The sequence below is a fragment of the Hydra vulgaris genome, chromosome 08, assembly GCF_038396675.1.
Source record: "Hydra vulgaris chromosome 08, alternate assembly HydraT2T_AEP".
In the NCBI taxonomy this organism is placed as follows: Eukaryota; Metazoa; Cnidaria; class Hydrozoa; order Anthoathecata; family Hydridae; genus Hydra; species Hydra vulgaris.
In genome coordinates, this window is record NC_088927.1 from 45,742,301 (window position 1) to 45,770,000 (window position 27,700).

The following is a 27,700-nucleotide window of genomic DNA, read 5'->3' on the forward strand; positions in this document are numbered from 1 at the left end:
TTTGAAGACGGTACACGCACATATAAATTTCATTAAAAAAATGCGATTGTGTCATAAAAAAAAGAAGTTATGAAAGTTTACAATGGTTTCAGTTTAAGAAAAAATATTTATAATAATACAATCTTAGCTAAAGATATAAGTCAGTATAAAATAAAACAAAATTTTAAAAGCAACTAATTTTGCAAACGCAATTATTACCTTACCAAATTTTGATATGTCTTTTGAACAACTCAAGACTTTTTTTCCGACATGGCCTCACTATTAAGAGTGTTCCAGACCAAGGTGGCTCTATTTAACGAACAGCATGAATCATTACATATGGAGCCTTTAGGAGGTATTTAAGGTGTAAGACCCCTCAAAAATCATAAAAAAATCAAAAAAAAATATTTTGTGTAATTTGGACACGAAATTTATCGCTAAACTCGAATTTGAAAACCATTTTTCAAAGTAAGATTTAGTTCATGAGATATAAATCAATTCCTTCGACTGGGTAAATTTGATCTGCCTAGCAACACGCATAGCAACGGGTATATAATCAGAATTGCAAGCTGTTTTTTTTGTTGTTGTTATTCAATAAACTTTTTTAACAATGGGTAAATTATGTAGAGTCAAACAAAGTACTCAAAGTAAAAAATCCAGAAAATTTCATGGAAATAGATACACTAAAACTTTGCCAATCGATTCAATTTATCAGTTACTCCTGTTATTAGTTATGAAAATGATCATATATCTTGTAACACTTCATCAAATTTATCTATATCCTCAAAAAAAATTGAGAAAATTGAGACAACTCAGCATAATAAAAATAAAACTGTTGGTTATCGAATTGTTGATATTGAAATTTTTTCTGGTGTTATCAATTAACTATGTTGCAAAAAATGTTTACAATCAAAATTAAATCTTTCAGAATGTTTTCCAAAAAAAAAAGGATTCAGCTCAATGTTAAATATTTGCTGCTCTAACTGCAATGAAAAAATTGAATTTTATACTTCAAAGACATGTTCTGGGAAAAAAACTTTTGATGTAAATAATAAAATAGTTTATTCAATGCGTGCATGTGGTCAAGGTTTTTCAGGATTAGAAAAATTTACATCTTTAATGAACATTCCTAAACCTATGACTAAAATAATTATAACAAAATAATTAAATCTGTCTCTGATTGTGCTAAAATTGTCACAAAAGAAACAATGATTGATGCTGTGAAAGAAATGTCAATTTTCTTCAAATATTGTTGACACTGCAGTATCAGTTGATGGTAGCTGGCAACGTCGTGGGTTTTCTTCATTAAATGGAGTTGTTACAGCAATATCAATGGACACAGGTAAAATTCTTGATTGTGAGCCAATGAGTCGATCATGCAAAGCATGTAGTCTAAAATTAAAACTTAAAGAAAGTAATCCTCGTGCATTTAAAGTTTGGAAGTCATCGCATGTATGTAAATTAAATTATCGTGGCTCTGCTCCTGGCATGGAAGTAATTGGTGCACAAAAAATATTTAGTCGTTCTATTTCACAAAATAAACTAAGGTATGTTAACTATTATGGTGATGGCGATTGTAAAAGTTATTCTTATGTTAAGGATACTTATCCTGGTATAACAGTGTGTAAGCTGGAGTGTGTTGGACATGTACAGAAACGAGTCGGTAGTAAATTAAGAGCTTTGAAAAAAAACGTTAAAGGAATTGGAGGCAAAGGCAAATTAACGAATACTATAATTGACCGCCTACAAAACTACTATGGAATTGCTGTTAGGCAAAATGCCAATGATTTAGAAAGTATGAAAAAAGCCATACTTGCAACATTGTTCCATGTTGCATCATCAGCTGAAAATAATTGGCATACTTATTGCCCTGATGGTATACATAGTTGGCGTCATTATAAACAGGACAAAGCTAATTCAACATCTACTTACAAGCCAGGTGCTGGTCTTCCAATCTCATTCATCAGTCATCTAAAGCCTGTATATATCGATCTATCTGAAGAAGAACTCTTAAAAAAATGCCTTCATGGTAAGACGCAAAACCAGAATGAAAGTGTTAATGGGATGATATGGCACCTAAAACAAAATATGTATCGTTAACGCAGTTGGAGTTAGGTGTATGTGATGCTGTTTCAAATTTTAATATTGGAAGAAAAGCAAGTATACTTTTATTTGAAAAACTGAATATGATTCCTGGTATATATACTCTTCAAGGCTGTTCAACCATGAACAAAAACCGTTTAATTTTCGCAGAGTATCAAAATCGTTTAACATCTAAAAAGCGACGACAAGTTATTCGTGGATGCAAAAAAAAAAAAGATGACTCAGAGAATGATCAAGAAGGTTGTCTATATGATCCTGGTTCTTGTTCTTATAAATAACAGATTTTAAATTGAGTATTTGACATTTTTATTTGGTAAAATTGTTAATGTAATATTCAAATGCTTTTTTCTCAAATTGTCAATTTTTAACCTCCCGGCCATCCTATCTCATTAACCGTATGCCAGATTTGCATGAAATTTTCACCAAATGTTTATTGCATCTAGTTATACAATTGGAACTAAAAGTTTTACAATACTGTTAGGAGTTTTTGATTTATAGAAGATTTAGTTCACAAAAGTGCATTTTTTTAAATACGCCATTTTGAAAAACTCAGTATAGCCTAAATACTTGGTTTTTTAGAAAAATTTTAGTTCAGTTTGTAGATTACTATGTTTTTAATCATATGTCAAAAAACCATATCCTATATGCTTTCGGTCACTGAGATAGAATGGCCGGGGTGGCCTTAATATTTTTGGATGTCAGCCATTTTACTTGGTAACCATGGCAACTAATAAATTTATTTTGCATCATTTAAAATCCTGTTATATAGTTGTTTCTCAGGATATATTTGGTTTTTTGTTAAAAAGATTTTTTTAATGAAAAATTTTTTGAGGGGTCTTATACCTTAATAGATTTATCACGAGATAAAAAGTTTCTTATGAGTGATATGGCAAAAGGTTTACCATTATTTTTACTGCATAACTGTTTAATGTGTTCCCCAAACTTTAGATCTTTATCAATTGTTATACCAAGTAGTTTTACCTTATCGGAGGCAAAAAACCCTTATGTTACCTATTTTTACCGATAGACTTTTTGTGTTTTTTAAACCAACTAAAAGAAATTGAAATTTATCTGGGTTTACAACCATCGAGTTTAACTGAAACCAATTAATGGTATTGGTTGCTTTTTTTTGCAAATGAAAAAAGAAGCCTCCTAAAAGCTATAATCACAAGCATAATAAGTGTCATCAGCAAAATAACAACATTCTGTATCTTTAATAAATAAAAATAAGTCATTTAAAAAGATATTGAACAAAATAGGTTTAAGGATTGACCCTTAAGGCTTTTCAGATAATTTATCCACCCAATTTCACGCAGAAGATTTTTACCCTTTGTAAAAAATATAAGAGAGGAAGAGATTAGGAACTTCTGTCAAAAAACCCTAGGGGTCTAATTTAGTAATTTTTAAGTCATGCGGGATATAGTCGTACGCTTTTGAGAGATCTATTAATACTGACGCAACAATGCCTCCACTATTAATACAATCATGCCACTTATTAAATAACAAAAAAACGACATGCTGAGTATTATAACCTCGTCAGAAACCACACAAAAGTTTATCAAAACTAGGCCTAATAAATATCATGATTTGTTCATATAAAATAGTTTCAAAAACTTTAGAAAGGGCTGGTAAAATGCTAATTGGACGGTAATTTGACTTATCAGTTGGGTCGTTTTTCTTAAAACATAGTATAACATCAGCCACTTTTAGAAATTACGTATATTTACCATCATAAATACTATTATTTATGCAATCTGTAAAACTGTTCGTAAGTGAACTATATAAGATTTTAACAGTTGGTATACCACCACTAGTCTTTTTCTTATTATTTATAAACCCTATAATTTTTGTAATATCGTCAAGTGTGATTTGATGGAACTAAAAACTATGTCTTCACGTACTAAATCTTTCCTTTTTATTTATTATACTGGGATGATCAATACACTTTTTGATATTTGCATCAACTGGGTCTATAAAGCAACGAAATAAAGGCGAATGTAGGAAGTTTTTGCTACTAAATGGCACTGCAACGTTTATAAAATAGTTATTAAAAATATTAATTAATAAAGAGTTGTCAGAGGTGATGTTTTTTGCTAAAGTGATATGTTTGTTAGAGTGACCTGATTTATCTGAAAGGAAAGGTTTTGTTAACTTCCAGAGAGATGTATCTGAAAAGTATAATTTTCACCCTTTTAAGGTAGAAAATTATATTAAAAAAAGGATTTATTGTACAATATTCTACATTAAAGCTATACTGTTCTATTTAAAGTGTAGAAAACTATACCCAACTAACGATATATTACATAATAGGTTATGTACCCTAAGGAACATATCCTAATATTTGTATATTTTAAGGTACATATCTTAATATGTGCATATCCTTAGGTACATATCCTATATGTTTTCTACTTTAAGGTAGCAATTTTACCTTTTTTATTAGTCCGAGTAATGTACTTAAAAAAAGTTTGTGAGACATTATAGTTTTCTTATTAAAAAAATTTTATTCGAGATATTTGTACTCAATGATTATTTGTATATTTGCCAAAGTTCTTACAAATAATGCATGCTTTGCGCAACTCAAATAGGAACTTAAAATCATCTCTCCATACAGATTTTATGTTACACGTTTTCTGTCTTTGCATTGTATGCTATTTGAAAGAAATATTACTTGTGGCATTATCAATAAAATCATATAAAAAAAAAGAATGGATCGAAAGGCTTTGCATTTAAAATTGAATTTAAAAAACTCTTTGTTCTAACCAGATAAACAGAGTCCACCGATTGTTTAAACCGTTAACATATCCTACAGAAACTTTTTCAGCTTTCAAATGATTTTACATTTAAAGTTTCTCACTACTCGTTTAACAATCTCTTCTTACGAATTTCACACTCTACTTTTTTTACATTTATTAACAAAAATTAACTCGAAATCATTATTATCACTTATCACTAAATATTATTGCTTAACGCTGCTGGTGCTGCCGCTGCTGTTACTCATTCGTGTAGATTTAGCATGCATGGCCTTTTAATATTTCTCTTTGTATTTTTGATCACGCGATGAGGTTTGAATATTTCTCTTTATATTTTTGACCATGCAATGAGATTAAATCTTTTTAATCTGTTAATACCTGATTAATCAGTAATAAAATCAAAAACATTGCTTCATCAACTTAATTAGTGATAAGATGGAAAGCTTTTTAATTTAATTACTTCTGTAGTAAAGGATAAACCCCAGCCTAGCACAAGGACTATATTAGAGACGCCAATCTTTATATCCTAGACTATTATTTTTTTCATTTTTGTTCACCACTTCAATGAAAAAGTAATTATATTAAAGAGTACTAGTTAGTTATTTTTTGTGTTTTATAAGTGAGTTATAAGCTTATTTAAATCGTGTTGTTCGTATGTTAAATGTTTACTGAAATCGTAATTTTAAATTTAGGGGCGTCAAATATACATTATAAATTTTTGATTTGCTATGCTCTGCACTTCAATTAAAAATTACAGAATTTACAATTATTAAATTAGTAATTAATTATTTAGTAATTACAGAAAAAAGTAGTAATTAGTTATTTATTTAAAAGCATAAGTTTGTGAGTCATGGCAGAAAAAAAGAAACCTTCAGGTTTCTTTTATAGTAAACACAAATCAGATATGGAGAGAGAAGACAAAAAACAAGCAAAGACATTGATTACATTTTTTTTAGGTAGAAAGAACAAGATCCAAACGGTAATCAGCATCAATTGCAAGTAAGATTTGATATTGGAGTGCATTTATTACTATCAACAACCTTCCGAAATAGGAAAAACGAGGTCGGCAAAAGGTCTAAAAGATTGAAGTCGGCAATAATTTGCCGACTTCAATCTTTTAGAGGTCGCCATCATGTCGACAAAAATTATTGGATACAAACGTCTTACCATGAAACATAAAAATGAGGTCGGCAATTTTTTACCGACCTCAAACACGTTCAGGTCGGCAGTTAGGTCAGCATTGTCGAATGCCGACCCTAATTCCGATTGTTGTATCAATTTATTTAATAAAAACAATATAATAATAATTTAAAGAGATAATCAATTGCTGTTATTTAAGCAATAATAACTGTTGGTTCTATTTTTAAAATATTTTTTTCTTGATGTTGGTTATTAATTGTTCTATTAACCATTTTTATAATTCATAACAAACAGAAGCAATTTGTACGTTAGGAGCAGATGACGTCAGGGGAAAATTCACATCTCAAGATATAATAGACATTTCTGATAGTTATTCAATAAAAACAATAAAAACTTTTAAAAACCTGCTTAACGCATTTCAATATTTGACACTGTTCTGATTATTTACGTTGGGAAACTCGTGTGTATCATTTAAGCAAAAAAAAAAATCAAATAGAGCTTAGTGTCGTCTCTCCTGCAAAGTTACTAAGTTAATCTTGTGCAAACTGCAGAAAGCTATGAATTATCCTATAATTTTGAAATGCATTCCTGACGTTAGTTGTAAAGAGCAAATGTCACTTGTAGTTCGGTTTGTCTATGCAGTTTTAGAAGAAGAAGAAAAGGTAAAGAAACATTTTCTTAAATTTATTCAGGTCTCTTTTACATTTCGGCAAAGGTTGACTACTCGCTTGTTAGACGAGCTTTTAACAAAGGAATATCATCACAAAATGTGTGTGGCCAAGGTTATGATAATAGATCAAACAAGAATTGAAAGAATTTAAACGTACAAAAAAGAATCCTTGACCTTAACTCACAAGCTTTTTATTCTTTTTGTGGAAGCCATTTACTATACTTTGTTGTCAGTAATGCAGCACTTTCCTGCACTGTAGCTGTTAACCTTTTCATCAATTTATAATTCAAGAGAACTATAACTTTTTTTTTGGATCAACCCAAAAATGGAGTATATTACCAAATCGAGTAAAAGATTTGAATTCCAAGAGTGCTGGTTTTGGAAAATGTACTGCTATGGAAATTGCCAAGCAAACTACAGAGATCAAACTTCTCTGCTATTTGTCACTTGGTATGATGTCTTGTTCAAATTTAGTTTTGCAAGCAAAACACTTCAGGTGAAGACGATTTATTTGCAGAGGGCTTTGAAACTATATGAAAGTGTCGAGACTTTTTTGAAGAATATGAGATCGGATTATGGGCTGTATAGTGTTACTACAGATGCAATGGAACTGGCCGAAACACTCTACATTTATCTAAAATTCTCGGATGAAGTTGTGGTCAAAATCAAAAGGCAATTTTTTATTAAAGTAAAGATAAAACTATTTTTTTGTAGTTTAGATACTGCAATTAGTTCTTCGTCAGAACGATTTAAACAGATGGAAAATCACAGCAAATATTTCAAATTCCTGAAAAAAAAAAATGAAACAGATTCAATTAAAGAAAAGTGCCAAAACCTGCATTCACTTTGACAGCTAATGGTAAGAGTGGCATCAATATGAATGAACTATTTGGTTAGATTTTAATCTTATGCCCTAAAACAACACTGCCTTATATTGCAAAAAAACCGTTTGATTGACTTTATTCCTAATGCATATGTCGCATTGAGAATTTTGCTTACCCTGCCAGTATTATTGGCCAGCGGAAAGTGAAGTTTTTTCTAAATTAAAGAATATCAAAATTACCTTTGATTGACCCTTATGACCGTCTATGTGAATGGCCACATTAGCAATTGAACTCCAGGTCTTTGTATAATTGAAAACGCTTCATTTTTGAAAGACTTCGCTAAACTTAAGGCGATAATGGTTTGTTACTTAATGACTTTTTGATCCATTGTTTAATTTTTTATGATAGGGGGCGCCAAATCATAATCTCGCATATGCCAAAAAAAATTCTTGAACCAGCCCTGGATAAACCTTATATTATTTTTAAATTAGTATAGTAACTTTTAAAGTCAAGTAAGTTATTTAAATCATGTTTTCTAATATTAACACAATTTAAGTCACTTGTCAATTGTATTTAAAGTATATTAGACTATAGTTTTTATTTTTAAAAATTAGAAAACGATGGTGGCTCTAGGAGGCGATGCTCTTTTCAAAGATAAAAAGATCAAACTCTTCGTAAAGTTGTTGTTTATCTCCAAACCCTTGCATCTTACACGGTCAACTCTATGTTGCATTTTAAAAAACAAGTTTGTTTAATAGCTTATTTAAAGAAAATCTGTTTGCTTTTATAATATAAAAAGCCAGGTCGTTTGATCTTTTGTTTTTTTAAAGTTGTTAAACATTTATTTCAAGGTATGTCTTTAAACAAAATTACAAAAATAAGGTTGTATTTTATAAATGTTTTAAATTTATATATTTTTTTAATTTATATATTTATATTTATGTTTTATTTATTATATGTTTATATTGTGTTAGGTTATATGCGTTTTTATTTTGCAAGTGTGTAAATATCTTTTATATGTGAAGTGTTTCTACGTTTGTGATGTATTATAATGTTATGAGTTTAATTTGTAAGTGGTTATTATGTTGGTTGCATGGTTTTAAGTTGCTGTGACTTGGCTTAGTTTGCAGCAAGAGTTTTGACCTTGCTAGCCAAGTGGTGGCATGATGAAACACATAAATTAAATCTGTTTGTAGTTAGTGTAATCATAAAAAGTGTTGAAAAATATTCTTGGAAGAATGTGTTTAAAAGAAATTTTGAAAAGAAATATAGTTTTTTAGTATCTATAATTTTTTTGATATTTATAGTTTTAAGTTAATTTTACTTAAAAAAGTATATACTTCATTAAATATTGATATACTGTTACTTTTTAACTTATAATATACTTTGTTCCTTTTTGTTAACAATTTGTATTTTGTTGATTTATAAAAAAGTTCATTTAAAAGATATATTCTTTTTTGTTAACAAAATATGTTTTTGATGATAAATAAATTTTGTTAAAAAATGGGCTTTCTTTTTACTAATAGCTTCTCCCCATTTAAACATTTAAGAGTTTCTTTTTCCTTCATTAAATATGTTTAACTTGAATTTATTGTTATTTCTTTAAAGGGAAGTATACAAAGTGTTATAACACAAGTTTTTCATTAAGTTTTTAGTATAGAGAACGTTTTTTAGTATAGAGAACATTTTAGTTTAGAGAACGTAGAGTTTAGAACGTTTTAGTATAGAGAACGTTTTCTCCATAATAATATTTTATTAATAATGTTTCCCAGTTTCTTCACTTAAAGCAAATATACGATTTTTATAGAGGTTTACTATTATTAGTTTTATATTTACTTATTAATTGCAAATCTTGCATTGAATGCATTTCAAAGTAATGAAAGGAATCTAATGATGGAGGATTAAATTTCATTTTTTAATGCTAACAGTACTTGCTGAGCAGACATACCTTATAATTTTTTCAATTTGCTTTATTTAAGAGTTTTTATCTATAAAAATTTTTTAACTTTTTAAAATTACTTTTCATTGTTTTTTAGATTAAATACTAATAATATTTTGTCAATAATTAATAATAATTACCTTAAATATATAACATTACTCAGTTAAAAAGATTCATTTCTTTTATAACTTTAGTTTAAGTTCTTGATAGAAATATATTAACTTTACACAGCTATTATTTTAAAACATCTAATTTTTAATGACTACGATTAGAGATAGAATCCCTATATATTATTGCTAAACTTAATGCTGCTGTTGCTGTTACTCATTCAAGCGCGTTTATTCTGATTTTAATAAAGAAGGTTTTGCAGGCTTGGCCTTTTAATATTTCTCTTTATAATTTTAGCCACGTGATGAGGTACTCTTAAGTCTTTATAATCTGTTAATATCTGCTTAATCAGTATTAAGATCAAAAACTTTGCTTCATCAGCTTTATTAGTAATAAGGTCGGAAACATTTTAATTTGATGACTTTTTTAGTAAAGGATAAACCTGTTGTTATTTTATGTTGTTAATTAGTATGGTAACTTTCAAAGTCAGGTAATTTATTTAATTCATGCATTTAATAATTACACAATTGAAATCCTTAGTCAATTGTATTTAAAGTATATTAATCTGTAATTTTTATTTGCAAAAATTAGCAGATGATGATGACTCTAGAAGATGATGCTCTTTTCAAAGGTCAAATTCTTTATAAAGTTAGTAATTAACTCCGAAACTCTTGCATCTCACATGGTCAACTCTATGTTGCATGTTAAAGAACAAGTTCGTTTAATACCTTATTTTAAAGAAAATCTGTTTGCTTTTATAATATAAAAAAACGATCGTTTGATTGTTTTTTTTTTTTAAGTTGTTAAACATTTATTACTAGGTATGTTGTTAAACAAATATTACAAAAATAAGGTTGTATTTTATAAATGTTTCTAACTTATATATTATATAAACAAATCTAACTTCTATATTATATAAACAAATATTACAAAAATAAGGTCGTGCTTTATGTTTCTAACTTATATATTTTTTAGTTTATATATTTAATTATATTTATGTTTTATTTGTTTTGTGTTTATATGCATTAAGGTTATATTGGTTTATATTTTGTAAGTTGATAAATATTTTTTATATATGAAGTGTTTCTACGTTTGTGATGTGTTATAATGTTATGTGTTTATAGTTTATAAGTGGTTAATATGTTGTTTGCAAGGTTTAAAATTGTTGTGGCTTGGCTTAGTTTGCAGCAAGAGTTTTGGCCTTGCCATCCAAGTGATTTACTTTTCTATAATGTGACATGGCTTTCTTGAGAGCTAGAATAATGTCCGTGACAGTAAAGTGTTGCACTGGCATGATAAAACACATAAATTAAATCTGTTTGTAGTTATAGTAATCATAAAATGTTTTGAAAAAATATTTTTGAAAAATGTGTTTAATAGAAATGTTGAAAAGATATATAGTTTATTGACCTTTTTTCTTTAGAATGTTAAATAAATAAAAAAAATTAAAATAGTTTCAATATTTCCAAGTTTCTTCACTTAAAGCAAATATTTTCTTGTTTACAGAGGTTTTCTATAATTAGTTTTGTATTTACTTATTGCAATTTTTGCACATACATTTCAAAGTAATGAAAGGGATTTTAAGATGGACGATTACATTTTACTGTTCAATGCTAGCAGTGCTTGCTGAGCAGAGAGGCATTATAATTTTTTTAATTGGCTTCATTTATGAGTTTTTATCTGTAAAAAATTAATAACATTTTTAATTACTTTTTATCTTTTTATTTAAATCAGAACTACCTTAAATATTACATTACTCAGTTAAAAAGATTATATCAATTTTTTTACAACTTTAGTTGAAGTTTTTGATAGAAATATGTTATCTTTACATTGCTAAATTATTTTAAAACATCTAATTTAAATATAACACATAGTAGAGGTAGAATAGAATTAGATTATTATATTATGCTCTGTTTTATTTGGTTACACTGAATTTTGGATAAGTTTAAGTGAGAAAACTCAAAGTTCAATCTAAAAATTAAAGTTAAACTTTTATTATTTTAAGTATTGTTTTTACTCCTTTGATGCTTAATTTTGTCTGATAATTTAAGAAGTGAAATTATTAGACTTTCTCAAAATGAAAGAAACCAGGTTAGGCGAGCTGAGATAAATCATCGTGGAAATGAAAGAGATGAACCTATGCGAGCTGAAATAAATAGTAATCAAAATGAAAGTAATCAGGCTCTGCGAGAACTAGGTAAAATACGCATTGCATTTTTAGTTTCGCTAAAAATGCGATGCGTATTTAAATCACAGTTTATTTTATTTCTTTAGTTATACTTTGGTGCTCTACCAACTATCATATTTTCACTTTGTCTAATGTTAAAATATGGTTTTAACTTCGTAAGTTTTATTTGTTTAAAGTTTGCTATGTTGATCATTAGCTATTAGTTTAAAAAGAAATTAGTTTATCGCAATCAAGGTAAGAATAATTTTATTTTCTGATCAAAATGCAAAATTTGTTTGCACCGGTAGCTGCTATGTTATTTTTATATCGTGTAATAGGTAGATTGTCTTTGCAATAAATGTCTTTTCTTACTGATTTTGACTATTTTTAACAATGCTCTAGAAAAGCATCAACAGCAGGTAAATTGGTTTGTAGTGTTAGTTTTTAATGTTTTTACTTCTTTTATCATGTCTCAATTTTCTTTTTTTTTTTAAAATTAGACATCTAACAATGCTTTTTCAGCTTATTGCAGATTAAACAGAGGTCCCATATCTCATAAAGCACTTAAGGTATGAACTTATATTTAGGGCAAAAGCTCCCCATTTCCCTCCTTCTTCCCCTCCCCCTTCCTCCTCCCCTCCTTCCCCTTCCTCCCCCACACTCACACACTCCGCCACCTTTTTTTTTGTCTTTTTTTATAGTGTGTTGAATCTCTATAAATAGAGTGATGGGAAAAAAAATACGCAGCATCAATAATTAGTTTTTTGTAGTTGGTTAATGTGCCAATTGGTAATAATTGATAATGCAAATTTAGTTAAATTTTCTTTTGTAAAATTTACTTTTCTTTACATATTTTGTTTTATTATGTTTAATTAAATTGAATTCCTGTGGTGTATTTTTCCTTTTTTAATTTGATTACTTTTTTTAGATTAATCAGATTACATGTTAGATCAATACATACATACTATTGGGAACTAATAAAAATTGTTATGTTTTGTTAATTTGTTAATAAATGTGTAAATAAAGATATCTTTAAAATTATAAAGCTATTCAGCATTTGAAACCACAATCGGTCATTATTCTTATTTTATCTGTGTGAACGAAAATTTATGCTTATATCTGATGTAAACTTCAAATTATGTAAATTTAAAAATGACCGTCATGCGGGGCTACTTGAGCTAACTGGGGTTACTTGAACCCAAAAAAAAAAATGTTTATTTGTTTGTTTATTTGTTATAGAGTTATTTGGTATGAAAGTAAATAAGTTAATCATACACTTACTCAAATCAAGTAACATTTAAAAAAAAAGGTTAATTTTTTTTTGAAAAAAGTGATCAAAAAAATATTTTTTTAAAGGAAACTATAATAATGGTAAAAATTTAGTGTAAAACTTTTGTCTGTCCAGACATAACCAAAAAAGATAAAAATTATTTAACAACATTTCTTAAAAGATGTATCAGTTGCTACAAAATGTAGCAACTGATCCCTTAATTTTTATTATTTTGATAAAAAAATTGTATTTATGTTTGCAGTTCAAAATTGGGGCCCAAATTTCATTGTAGCAGCTTATGTTTGAAAATGATTAAATTTGTTTTCATTTACATTAAACCCAAAAGTGTAAAAATATATTTAAAAGGAGTTGATATATCTGTTATTTTAACCATGCCTTTGTTAGGTTATAAAATGCATACCTAAATAATGTTGATGGATAAAGCTATTGTTATACACCTTTTTGCGTATACTTCGTGCTATCATAACTAGTTCTACCAGACTGGTTCGCAGATATAAAAGAAAATTGAGATCTAGAGCTTACTAAGACTATACCAATCAAAATTTAGAGCAAGCCTGTATTAATATTGAACGTGGAGCTATGAGTCAACAATTTGCTGAAGAACAACTTAGAATCAGCTGTTCCAGCATTAGGAGAGCTTCGAAGACGACGCCTTAATATCACAAAGAAACATGAAAGGCATCCAGCTGTCTTCACGCATGAAGAAGAACTGTCATTTTGTGATCACTTGAATAAAGTTTCAACTTTTGGTTACCCACTGACGTCCTTTGATCTTCGAATTATTGTGAAATCCTATCTAGATCGATGAAGGAGTGATCTTCAATGTTTCAATGAAAATCTCCCAGGTGTTGAGTGGGTAAAAGCCTAAATTAGAAGACATCATCAGCTATCCGAGAGACTTGCCAAATATCTCAAAAGGGGGAGGGCTTTTTACGTCCTCCAAAAAAACGGGAACGGAAGTCCAAATATTTTTTTATCTACAATCATCATTACTAATTAATAAGTTCATGAATTAGCAACAACAAGTTTTTTTTACATTGACATAAATATGAGAGAGAACCACAAATATCAAACATGTATCAAATTCGGGTACAAGTAACTATGTATGACGGTATATCAAATGTTACAGATTTACTTTTACTTGAAAGTTTTATTGCGGCAATATTTGTTTAATTTTGAATTATATGCATTTTTATAAAGCATTTATATGTCGTTTAGAGAAAAAAAAAAAAGCGTTAACAAAATTATTTTCTTTGTCCATTTGAGCAAAAGTAAACAATATTACTTTTTCCTTTGATAAGTTTCTATTATCTTTTTATTATTTATAGTTAATTTTTATTAATTAATTTTGTATAGCTTAATTAATAAAATTAATTAATCAATACCGTATCGTAAGTTAATCGTTAACTCAAAACAAAGACTTTATTATTATGCTCTTTTTTAAAAATTATTGAAATTAAGCGAAATTATTAAAATGGTAGGAGCGGAATAGACTTACCTTGGCCATTAATATATTAATATTTAATAATAGTATTGATACGGGTCATGTTAAGTTCTTGTACTTCACATAGTTAAGTCATCTCATGTTTTTGAAACTTTTTATGCCAATAGTAATTAACACATTTCAAGCGGGTATTCTAAATATTATTTAGACTGGTAATGATATCATTGATAAATAGCGAATCGCTCAATATCTACCAGAACGTTTAAAGTTTTTCAAAGTTAATTATAAAAGAAAATTTATTTTATTGCTTTAAAAAGAAAACTATAAATGAGGAGTTAAGTCACAAAAATAAAAATTTTGAGTTAATTCTATTTCCACGTTTTATATACATTAGGGATATGACTTTTTTGCAACCTACTAGGCCTGTATCGTAATTCAATGAACTTTTATGTAAAAAGAACGAATAGATGTTTCATTTTGACATATTTTGAAAAAAGGTCACCCCAAAACCAAAAAATCGAATTTTCAATAGGTACACTTTTGTACAGTAAATGAATATTAAAGGCTGAAGATGTTGTAAGAGTCATACTCCTGTTGTTATTTTATTTATTTATGCAACATGTACTGTGATATAACAAAAAACATTATGTGATATATAATTATACAAGTATTACAAAATTAACAGTATCAAAGCGTCTAGTACAACAATATACATAACTGTCTGTGTCTATAGGCCTACTGTGTTTAGTACATGGGTCACATGATGCTCACGTCTCATAAAGAGTCTAGCGCTTATTACTTAGAATGAATCGAAGTTGCAGTTTGACTTTCTTTCTGCAGGAAGCATACAGGTCTTGCATCACCTTGATTGCACGTTCAGCTATCTGATTACTTCGTGGTATGTCGATGACGGATGGCTCTTTCTTCCAGTGATTTTTGAATGACTGCAATGCCTTTTTGTAAGGCTTCAATACATCAGATAAATTCTTGAAGTCATTGTCATTGTACTTTTGACTACTAAACCAATGTTCTGCCCACTCATATGAAATGAACCTGCAAACCTTCTCCAAATTCTTTCTCGCTTCAGGCATAAGAATGAACGCCAGAATGGCGAGAATGGCTCTTGAGTTCCATCTGGCATTGCTCATATTAGGAATGTTCTGAAAGTGAATCAGAGGGAAGTTTCTTTGTTCTTCATAGAACCTAAACACTCTTGTTAAATGGTACAAAAACTTCATATCGTCTCTCCACCCTGATTTATTAAGAATTTCTACAGTTCCATTCACAAACTTATCCTTCAGTTCATCATACTTATTCAACAGTTCAGACACAAATGGGTATTCAATGTTTGGAGATTTGGTATCACCCCCAAGTTCTTCGTCCATCACCAGACGGAGAATTGTGGTATTGTGACACCCTTTAATTTAAACATACGTTGCAACTTCACAACAACTCCATTTCTCTTCCCAGTATTGACGTTTGTTGTATCAGTAATGATCATCTTAATTGAATTCCACAAATTGTATTCATCAATAAGTTTGGCAATTTTTTCAGCAACAGTTTCAGCTTTGCCATCTTTTAAACGCAGTGCATCAAGTTTCACGTCAGTTCTTTCATTCTGAAGTACAACTACCTGATATTCCTTATCATCTATTCGTTTGCCGTCAAAGTGTAAGGACCACTGTTCCATTTTAAGTTGTTGTATCATTTCTTTTTTTAATTTACCTGCCTCTTTGAATATGGACTTGTAAATTGCTGATTGACTTGGAGTTGGAATATCAATACCTTGTTGTGATAATACATTGCATATTTTAGCAGCTTTCTTTGTGGAAACTCCACTTGATGTAACCATACTTACAGCAAATTTACTTTTGTAGTGCTTTCTAGTTTTTTTCTGAGTGTCCTCATCATCGTCTTTATCACCGTCGTCGTCTTCATCATCTTCACTCTTACTTTTGCAGTTTTCAGATTCAGTACCACTGTCTGTGGTAGACAGGACTTGTGATGTGGAAGGTATTGCTTTCAGACTGGACTTTCCTTCTCTTGGAAGGGTGAATGGTTTCTTTACTTGCCAATTGTCCTGTTGAGTACCCCACCTGTCCTTTACTTTCTTTTTGTAGGTGGTATAGACGTTTATCTTCCGAGGATAACCACTGGCCATTCACTTTCGTGATGTCAAATAATGCATTGAGAACATCATATTTTCCACGCTTGACACATTCATCATAGACCTTCAGCACCTTCATAAGCTTTGCTCTTATCACTTGATCAGACACACGTGGAAAATTCAGTTTATTGTCCCACAATTTTGTAATTTCCTTAGAAATTTGGTCTATTCGTTCTTTTCTTTCTTTAACATATGCTCCGAGAAACTGGTATCTTCCTACGATCTGCAATTGAAGTGGTATTCTGGATTTTTCATCGAGTGAATGTTCTTCTACAGCCACGCTTCCTCTTCTTCTGTGTGACTCTTGAAATCTCACCAAATTTTTAGTCCAAGTCTTCTTGTTCTTTGTTACTGTGGTATGACTTTTCTTGTGAGACATCATATAATATTGTTACGACTTTACGGATAGCTGAGCGTAAATATCCGTTTAATAAAGTCGTTTAATTAATAAAATACTTTAACTGTATAGTAATCCAATTATAGTTCGATAATCCAGTCAATGTTGATAACAGTTCGATAATCCAGTCCGTATCCTAACGATAATGCTACAACTACTTATACTTCGTACACTTACAGCGTCTTTAGTTCGCTACAGTAGTTCCTTATTAGCTCAGTTACACGCAGAGTACTTCATAGAACTATTCACATTATCAACACTGAGCTCTGACAGCAGCTCGCTTATATAATTATTTAGAGCTTCCAGAATGTTCTACTAAGTTCTATAATCTTCTACAGTCTGTTACAGTCGTCTATATCACCGTGGTAACACAATGACGTCATCACATAACAATTCCAAGTATTTGCCGGCACACGGCCGTTTCGTTGCCATGGTAACGTGTGGCGTTATATTTATAAATTCATAACAAAATAATGAAATAAATAGAATTAAGCTGAGAATTAAGCTTAAGATTAAAACATCGGTCAAAAATGAATGTATAAAAATGGTAAATCAAATTTTTATTTTGGGGGTGACCTTTTTTTGTTGCAGAAAGCTATTTGGGCCTTTTTTCATGATTTTAGGTAAAAGTTCATCGATTTATGATACAGGAAACATTTTATTTGAAAAAAAATTAAAAAGTCATATCCCTAATATACATAAATCTATCATTTATTTAAATGTTGGACCAATTAAAAAATTTTTGCTCCTAAAGATGGACAAACAAAATATCATTTTTTGTTGATGCGCAACTAAAAGTAGTTAAGTTTTTTGTTGTTTTCTCAAAATCAGTTTACTCGGACTAAGCGCGTTTTGCAAATGGGTTCCTCAAGTATTTTTTTTTTTTTTTTGTCATTAAATAATATATACAGTTTCGAAGCTAGTAAATAAAAATAAATATTTGCGGGGCAAGAGGAAGACTAATTTAGTCTTCCTCTTGCCCCGAGCCCTATTCTCACGTAATTACAAAAACCGTAATTTTTAAATATCTATAGTTATTAAACTATTTATAAATAAAAATTAAAATATAAAAGTAAAATTTAAGGAAAGAGTAAGATAAAGTACTAAATATGAAGTTAGTTTTGAATTATATTTTGGGACAACAAAGTTGTTATTTGAAAATTTTGTTGGATATTTATGAATAATTTTGTCAAAATAGGATTAAAATATTTTAGAAGATAATCCTATATTTGTTTTATACATGAACATTAAAACTTGGTGTAAGTTGATTTTATATATATTTAATGCTCCAAGTGTACGCAGAAGAGGCTCACAAGGTAGAGTTCTATTAGCTCCAAAAATTTTTCTGCACGCGTGTTTTTGTTTACAGTACAACTTTTTTAATTTTGTATGGTCTGTACTTGCCCATGCAATATTGCAATAAATTATATAACAATGAATAAAAGAGAAATATAAACTTTTTAAAGAACTACTGTTTAAAAATGGTTTGGTCCTCTATATATCATTGCTAAATTTTTGATATTTCATTTTCAATACTTTTTATATGTAAACTCTAACATAAATGTTCATCTAAGATTACGCCTAGAAAGTTTACTGAGTTTTCTCTTATAATGTTAGTGTTATTGATTATTAGATTAGGCAATTCGATGGGAATATTTTTTGATTTATTCACTTTGTGGAATAAAATAAATTAGCTTTTATCCACATTAAGAGAAAGTTTATTACTTTTAAACCACTCATTAACTTTTAATAACTATTTGTTTGTTGTTTCAAATAGTGTAATAATATCACTGGGAATAAAAAAGATTGGAGTCATCTGCAAAAAGAATACAATTTAATAGGTCACCAGCGAAATTTAAATCATTAATATAGACTAGGAACAACAGTGGTCCTAAAATAGAGCCCTGGGGAGCCCCACAAGTTATGGCAGTCGGAAATGTTTGTTTTTGTTCATAAACTATAAATTGTTTTCTATCGGTCAAAACATCTTTTGAACCAAAGTAAATTGTTATTTTTTACACCACTGTGTTCAAGTTTTTTTATTAGTATATTATGATTAACGGTATCGAAAGCTTTTGACAGATCAATAAAAACTCCTAAGGTAAAGTAATTACTACTGAATACACTTGATATTTGATTTACTAGTTCAATCACTGCATGCTCTGTTAAATTTTTTTTTTGAAACCAAATTGTTTTGAATACAGCATGTCGTTTTCTGATAAGTGATTAAAAAGCCTATTGTACACTATTCTCTCAAGTAATTTTGAAAAACAAGGTAAAATAGATATAGGCCTATAATTAGAGATATTTGAGTCATCTCCGGACTTAAATATCGGCGTGTTTCGTGCAATTTTTAGCTTTTCAGGGACGCTACCTATTTTAAATGAAAGATTAAACATGTTAAATAACGAGGGTTCTATTATATTATATACTGATTTTACAACATTAACGTTAATTTTATCAAATCCAGCACTTTGTTAGTTTTAAGGTAAAAAAAGGCGGTTTACAATTCAATTAGTTTTAAATTAGGTTCATCCATAACTTTATCGTAATTTTTTAAATAAGATTCAAATGTTGTTGAATTCATTAGAATTTTTAATGCCAAATTCGGACCAGCATAAGTAAAGAAACTGTTTAGTTTTTCAGCTATAACTGATTTATCATAAATTGTGTTTTTATCAATTGTTATTTTTATTGGCAGAATTTTTCTCGCATAATTATTTTTTCCTATTATTTCTTTAATTGCACTCCATGTTTTTTTAGTGTTTCCGGTGGCTTTACTTAATAGCTTTGCATAATAAAGCTTTTTTGAGTTCCTTTTTGTTTTTTTAAATATATATTTTATAATTTTTATGTCATTTCGTTTTTATAAGTTTTTTTTTTCAAGTACTTATCATATAACTATTGTTTTCTTTTTGAAGATTTTAGTAACCCGTTAGACATCCATGGAGTTAAAACAGGTTTGGTTTTTACAATAATTTTTATTTTCAGGAAATGCTTGATCATATTGCTTGCAGAATTGATTTAAAAATAGATCATATGCGTTGTTAACGTCATGTGACTGCAATACCTAATTCCAATCAACGTTGTCTTTTAAAAGATTTTGAAATTTTTTTACGAAGTTTTCATTGATTTGTCGCATATATATAATGGATCGAGAAGGAATACTGTTAAATAATATATTGCTAGTAACTAGGAATGTTGGGAAATAATCCGATAAGTCGGTTTTGATTATGCCTGTGTAAAGACGGTTATTAAGATGGCTATTAGTTATTATATCATCAAGAAGTGTAGAAGAGTTGTTAGCCACTCTCGTTGGGTTGTTTATTGTCGGAATTAAATTATTTTGAAGAAGAGTATTTATAAAATTGTTAACATTATTATTGGAAGCATGGTTTATTAGGTATATGTTAAAATCCCTAACTAAGTAGGCATGATTTCGGGTTTTATTTGTATTTGTTAGGATTGGTACTGTGGTTTATCCTCCTCCGGCTAATTGCCATATAGAGGCCACATTACCGAGGACCGCAAAGACAAGTTTGGCTCCAAACGGAGCGTCATAACCCGCTCTGCGGACCAAGAGTAAAGTGATTTTAGGAAGAACGAAGATATGTTAGAGTGAAAGATAGAAGTAGTCGATTTAGAAAGATAGCATAGAGACAGCGGACAGGATTGCACGCGGTGTTACAAGGTACAATTAAAATTTGTTCGCGAATCAATTTTTAATTAATACGGAACATCTATATGTTCAGATTGGTTTAAGATGAGTTTTAAATTTTTTTAAGCTAGTAGATGGAGGTCTATATGTAGCATTTGTAATTATTTATTTGTGGTTTTATCTTTTTCATTTACACAGAGATCGTGACGTAAATTATAATTAATTAAGTTGTGAACAAAAGTGCATACGCCCCTACCAACACCAAAACAACGTGGTTGGTGAACTGATTAGTAATTAATTAGTTCAAATTGGGCATTTATTTCACCACGCTTACACCAAGCTTCCGTAAGACAAATTAAAATCGTATTTTAATTAATCCAACAAAAACCTAAGATTTTCAAAATTTGCATTTAAACTTCGAATAATAATGTTTAAAATTGAATAACTATTTTTAATTTTTTGAAGATATTGAGAAGATTTAATAACTGCATAGTATTGGCTTTCAAATGTTTTTTGATTAAAGTTATTAGAGTTATCAACGTCACTGAGTACGACATTTTCATCTAGAAATTTAATTATAAAGTTTTCATTTTTTCTCTAAGATCTTTTCTTATCAAGTTCGTTTCGAAGCAAAAATCTTCGTTTATGTTGATATTTTCACCCTTTAATTTAGAAAAATTTTTTATAATTTCTACCTTATCTTTGTAGTCTAACAGCCTAATAATAATTGTGCGTGGTGTTTTTGCATCTCGGCGTCCACTACGATGCGCTCGTTCAATTCTCACATTTTCCACCCCTAAAGTCTCCTCACAAAGTGTAACCACTTTTATTTCACTTTCAGACCATGTTTCATTTTCCTTTTCTTTGATGCCATCAATCCTAAGGTTATTTCTTCGTGACCGATCCTCAATTTTTCTAAGTTTTTTTTTAAAGTCAATAAACTCATGTGTTTTACGTGCAACTAAAAGTTTTAGTAGCAACACCTTACAGCTTATTTGTCTGAAGGCACACACAAACTAATATTATGTTAATGTTCCCAATATTCCCAATACTACAGGGTTATTCATTTTAATATGCGCATCTTTTCATTTTTATATGCGTGTTTATTCATTCTTATATGCGCGTTTATTCATTCTTATATGCGTGTTTATTCATTCTTAGAGTAAAACCGGGTCAAACCGCACACCACATCATTCCGCACACTGATCAAAATTATCAAATAAAAACTAAACGGATATGGATAAAAATATAAATATATTCAAATACAGAACCATCTCCTCTATTCGAGTTGATAAAATTACATGCCGGTTTAACTCCATTTTTTTCTTTTTAATATACAACTTTAACTGGGAGTCAAAATTTTTTAAATATTTTTTACCGTTGCGAAAAAAATAGCGCTTGAGCCGAAACTGATATAAAAATAGTTTTAGCACTATCTTGTAGGAAATTTAATTTTAGTTTTGATAGTATAACTTTTACGCAGCTAAAACAAAAACTTAAATAAAAAATCAAAAAAGTAAAAAAAAACTCTTTTTTCTGATAAAACCGCACACTCGATTAGTTACTTAGTTTAGTTTTTCGCACGTGACTAAGCGCCTATCTTAATCTAATTAACTTATTAAAAACCAATTATTATATTATTTCTCAATATAATCATCACTCACTCAATTCAATTTAACTCACTCACTTGAACATGTCAACTAAAAAAGCAAAAATATACAAGGAAAACGATATACTAGCCGCATTAACTGATATGAAAGAAATTTAAACATCATTGAGAAAAGCTGCATCAAATATGGTGTTCCAGTCTCAACGCTCAAAGATCTTAAAAATAACTACAACAAAGACTTCCATGGCTCAAGTGAAACATCGTGCTCTCAAATGAAACAGAGAGATTGATGGTGCATGTGTTCCAAATACTTGGTGATTGTGTTTATGGTTAAACCCAAAATGAAATCCTAGAATATGTATGCTACCATAAACGCGAAGATCAATTGCACTTATTCAAAAATGGCAAGCCTGGTAAAGTCTGGTTTTATGCCTTTATGAAGTGATGGTCAAAAGAAGTTTTAACAAAAAAAACGGATAACTAAGCATCTAAAAGAGCCGCTTCTTGTACGCAATAAATAATTGATTTATTTTGATTATTTTGTTATTTCGAATGCGTCGCCAAGCAATACCAACAGACTGGTATGGGTCTCATATTTGGAATTGTGATGAAACAGATTTTTCGGGTGATTAAGGCAAAGCAACCGTAGTATATCGAAAAGGGACAGAACGTACATTTAAACTTTTTTTTTTTTTTTTTTTTTTTTACACTTTTGCCGATAAAAAAAAATTTACAGTCGTAACTTATAAAAAAATAATTACATGAACGGGGCTAGAAGGAGACAAATTTAGTCTTATCATTAAGCCCCAAAACTTAGTGGCAACAATGAAAAAATTCAATATAGTGTAAACAATTGCTGCAACGCTGATGGGCATTTTGCACAACCATTTGTGATATACAAATCCAATAGAAGCTTTCTTCCTAACTGGGCAAGAGGTGGTCCAGTTGGCACCAAATATTCAATTTCAAAATCAGGTTGGATGGAGCACAATACGTTTATTCAATGGCTGAAAGAAGTATTTGTAACCAAAAATGAGCAAGTTGGTGGTATTCATATTTTAGTATTAGATGGGCATACAACTCACATAACATTGGAAGCGGTATTTCTGTGCAAAAACCACAATATAATCTTGATTTGTCTACCAGAGCATTCTTTATATACTCTACAACCATTAGATAGAGGTGTCTGTTATCATGTCAAACAAGCGTGGAAAGAAATTCTTACAAAGTATTACAATGACTCAAAATGAAAGAATTTAGATTAATAAAATTTTCCATCGTTGCTCACACTGCTGAACGAGAGAGGTAAATGTTTTACACGCTTGCATGCAATCGCCTGAAATCAATCGCATGTTAAGAAATCAAAGCAGTGCAACATGTCAAAGTTGGCTGAAAATGAATTACCGAAGAAAATGTAATTGAGTTCCTCAAACAAAAAGATGAAGAAAAAGCAAAAAAGGCAGCCGTGAATGTTGCTAAACTTAACGTAAAGCGTAGACTCCCTATGCCAAGTACTCAAATGGCTGAGCATAACAATGCTGAGCAACCTGAGCAATACAATAATGAAGAACAAGTACCAGCAGCCAAACGATTAAAATTTGCATAATGTAAAAAGTGTAGATTACAGTTACACACAGAAATGTTGCAATGCGAGAATTCGATGTGTCGGCAGCGGTTGTGCAAACAAACACGTTTACCAAAGAAATGTGTTGTTGGAACTAAATTTTCTTGTTAAAAAGAAAGTGTAAAAACTTAAATATAGTTTCTTAAAAATAAGTTGTGATAAAAAATATAATAATAAAAAAGTTAAAATTTTAAAAATTTAATGTTTTCTCAAGTGCGCGGTTTTATCAGAACGTCACCTAAAACCGCACAACTTTTTTTTCTTAACATTTAATATTTTCGATAATTTTGTTATCATTTTTTTAACATATACTTATATTATTATATGTTGTTTTTAATTACCTATTTAATAAATAAAAATAAAAAAAATAAAATAAAAAATAAAAAAGTTATTTAATTTTTATTGGTAAGTGTGCGGTTTGACCGGGTTTTACTCTATATGCGCGTTTATATGCGAATCAACCATCGATAAAATCTCTAATATAATTTTATATAAACAATACACACATGACAAAAATAGGTTTTAAGTTTTAAGTCAGAGTTCCCCAAATATTTTTATCGAACTTTTATCAGTGACTTTTCAGGATACTGAATCTAGAAGCTTAAAAATCAAAAGGTAGCCGTTTTTGAAAAAAACGATTTCAAACTTTTGTATACTATTTTATAAAAGGGGAGGGGGTGAGAGTTGTAAAGTTAAGGTTTTCCTTATAAAAAGTCAATATTAACACTTTCTAATGATGTTAAAGTTAATCCAGTATTGCAGGCAATTAAATTTTGATCATCTTAAGATGTTAATTTTTAGTTATCTGAAATTTATCTCGAAGTTAGTTATCTCAAACATTAAAAAAGTTGTATTGGTCTTGAAATGGAGAGGAATTTTTTTTTGAAGAGAAAAAATGTCAAATTCTTTTAAAAAGACAATTCTTATTATCCATATTAACTCATATACCTGATTAACTATTCATGTTACAAAAAGCAAATGTTAGAAAAAACTAAAATTTTTTTATACTGTTAGCTAACAATTAAAAAAAATATTTGTATCCAATTTTTTAAATTTATAAACATATATCAAAATATCTGAATTTTTTAATCTATAAATTAGCACTGCTGAACGATTCAGCAATTCTTCTGCTTCTAAGAGAAGCAGAAGAATTGCTTTGAGCTTGTTTGTGAAACATTGAATCGTTCGATTATTGGCTTTATTTTTGAATGAGCCGATTCAGATGCCTGTTCATTGTATCGTCCAAGAGAATGACGAGTAAGTTCAAGAATTGTTGCAAGTGAGCTGAGATTATATGTATTTTCCAGGTCACAGTAAGTTTCTTTCCTAGAAACTAATAAAATATTCTATAAGATAGATGATAATAATAATAGTATATTAATACAAAGCCAATTTAAAGCAAGTTCATTATATTTAACTGTACCTCTGAACAGTACTCTTGTATGGCTTTGTAGAAACAAACAAAGTCAGTTATTAGTTGAAGATAACAAGGGTTAAGATAACTTCCGAAGGTTCCTTGAACTAATTTCTCAAATTTTCTCATTGGACATAGAGTGGTAAGAGTTCAATTGGTAGCCTTAGTGAAAGCTGGTCACAGTTTTTAATTATAAAATTATATAAGTTGATATATGATTTACAAATCCCATTAACATATGAAGCTCCGGCAAAGGAATTACTTCAAGAACTAGTTTTGACTTGTTTCTCTCCTTTATTAGGCATACATTCACCACATTTTACCAAAGTTTATTAATTTGATTACCAGTTTTGAAAAAAATATTTTTTTATTTAATAAAAAGATTTTTAAATTTTTAAATTAAATAATAATTAACATTTACACCTTATAATCTTTCATTTCAGAACTTCGATAACCAGCTTCCACGTACCTCTGATGCCATAGATCCAATGATAAAAATGTTCTTGTCAACCCACCAAAAAGTTTACATTCTCCTTCATACCAAGCACAAGCATACATACCGCCATGAGACAAAATTTTCTTATGTTTTTTGAAAAATCCTAATTAACTAATTAAAAGTTACATAATAAATTAATTTTAAATCATAACTTACTAAAATTCCAAGAAGAATATTAATTATTTTCAAATCAGCTGCAAGAACATATTTACAATCTTCTAGCTTTAGAAGATCTAATAAAATGGCTAAATTTTTGTGTGTCTCCTGCAAGTTTTCACAATATGCAAGAACTATGGAATGGTTAATTCCAGAGTATGTTCCATGAGAACTTTGATCTTCGCATCGTTCTTTTTCTGGATCAAAGAGGTTACAAATTACCTTAAGTGATCCACCTTCTACAAAATATTAATTTTAATTTAAAAAATATATATTATTAAGTTCTATATTATATATAAGTTGTATAATATTTCTTCATCTAATAATGTTTTTACCTGAATCAATTCCAATTCGTATTAATGTTTGGAAAGGGTTTTGCTTTCTGGAAGTCATTACAAAGTTAAGCAGCTCGGTTAATTGTCAAACATAAACAAGGTCTCTTGACACATCGGTTGACAACTTTTTTTTTTTTCTTCTGCAAAAATTGTCTTTACATCATAAAATTTAGATAGGAGTTTACTTTTTTTGCAAAGTTTTTTTTCAAGATTCGCCTCAAATTGAATTCCACTTTTCCTTAAGGATTTCAGAAGGATGCGTGATTTGAATTGATTTGAATTTAAGTCCAAGTCGAATAATTATTTTTTTAGTTTCTTTAAATTTGACTTTCCTAATATCTAATTGAGGAACACCAATAGTTATAGGTAATGGCAACCCACCTAAATAATACAATACTTTAGATGATTTAATCAATTCGAAAACACTAATAAATCTAATAAACAAATTACCAGTATTTAGAAGTGTCTGGATTCCATGCTTAAGTTTCTTTTTTTTTAATAATCGATCTTAAAACATTTGAAGTGACTTTATTCTGAACTTTTTTTGAAGCATTAAATAACTCAGCAGAAAGATTTGTATACACGTTCATTTCATTACATTGATGTCGAATTCCTCTCTTAATCGGACATAAGCAAAAGTTACACATCCTATTCGAACTTACTAATTTCTTTGTTTTTTTCATATGTGGAAATCTGGATCTAGCTATTGAACAAACTGTGCATGTTTCACAATTTCTAGTGCTTACACATCTAGATAATTGGGAAGATTGCCATCGAGTTTTAACTGCATTTGTCTTTACTTTCTTTCAGTAAGTTTACATACTTTTTGCATGTTGGACAAATGCCTACATAATGTAAATTAATTTTTAAATAATGATTATTTTCAGAAAGTACTTTTTAATAAAATAATGCCATTAGTTAATCATAATATGGAATATACCTGTTGGATATCTGTACACAGATATTGAATATTCAGGTTTTACATACATTCTTATGTAAGCGTCTAATAACTTCGTGACTGGAATACATTTTAAGCATTTCTTCAAACAACAGCAACAAATAATTTTCTGATTCAATAAATGGTCTCGTTTTTCTTTGCTGTTTACTGTTTTGATAGATAATATATTAGGCATTTTTCTAATAAAGTAATTTATGTTTAATATTAACAATAACGAAACAATAACTAGGCTTTGAAACTTTCTATTATTATATTAAACAAATAAATTACTATATAAAGTAAAGAATGCTTCCATCAACAATTCTATAGGAAAATTAACATCTTAAGATGATCAAAATTTAATTGCCTGCAATACTGTATTAACTTTAACATCATTAGAAAGTGTTAATATTGACTTTTTATAAGGAAAACCTTAACTTTACAACTCTCACCCCCTCCCCTTTTATAAAATAATATACAAAAGTTTGAAAT

General features: G+C 29.2%; 1 protein-coding gene across 1 annotated transcript in view; it reads right to left on the reverse strand.

Moving 5' to 3' along the window:
- The window catches only part of LOC136083890 (uncharacterized), a 50,770-nt gene that overhangs the window by 9,702 nt on the left and 13,368 nt on the right, over positions 1-27,700 (reverse strand). The gene's annotated exons all lie outside the window — the stretch shown is intronic.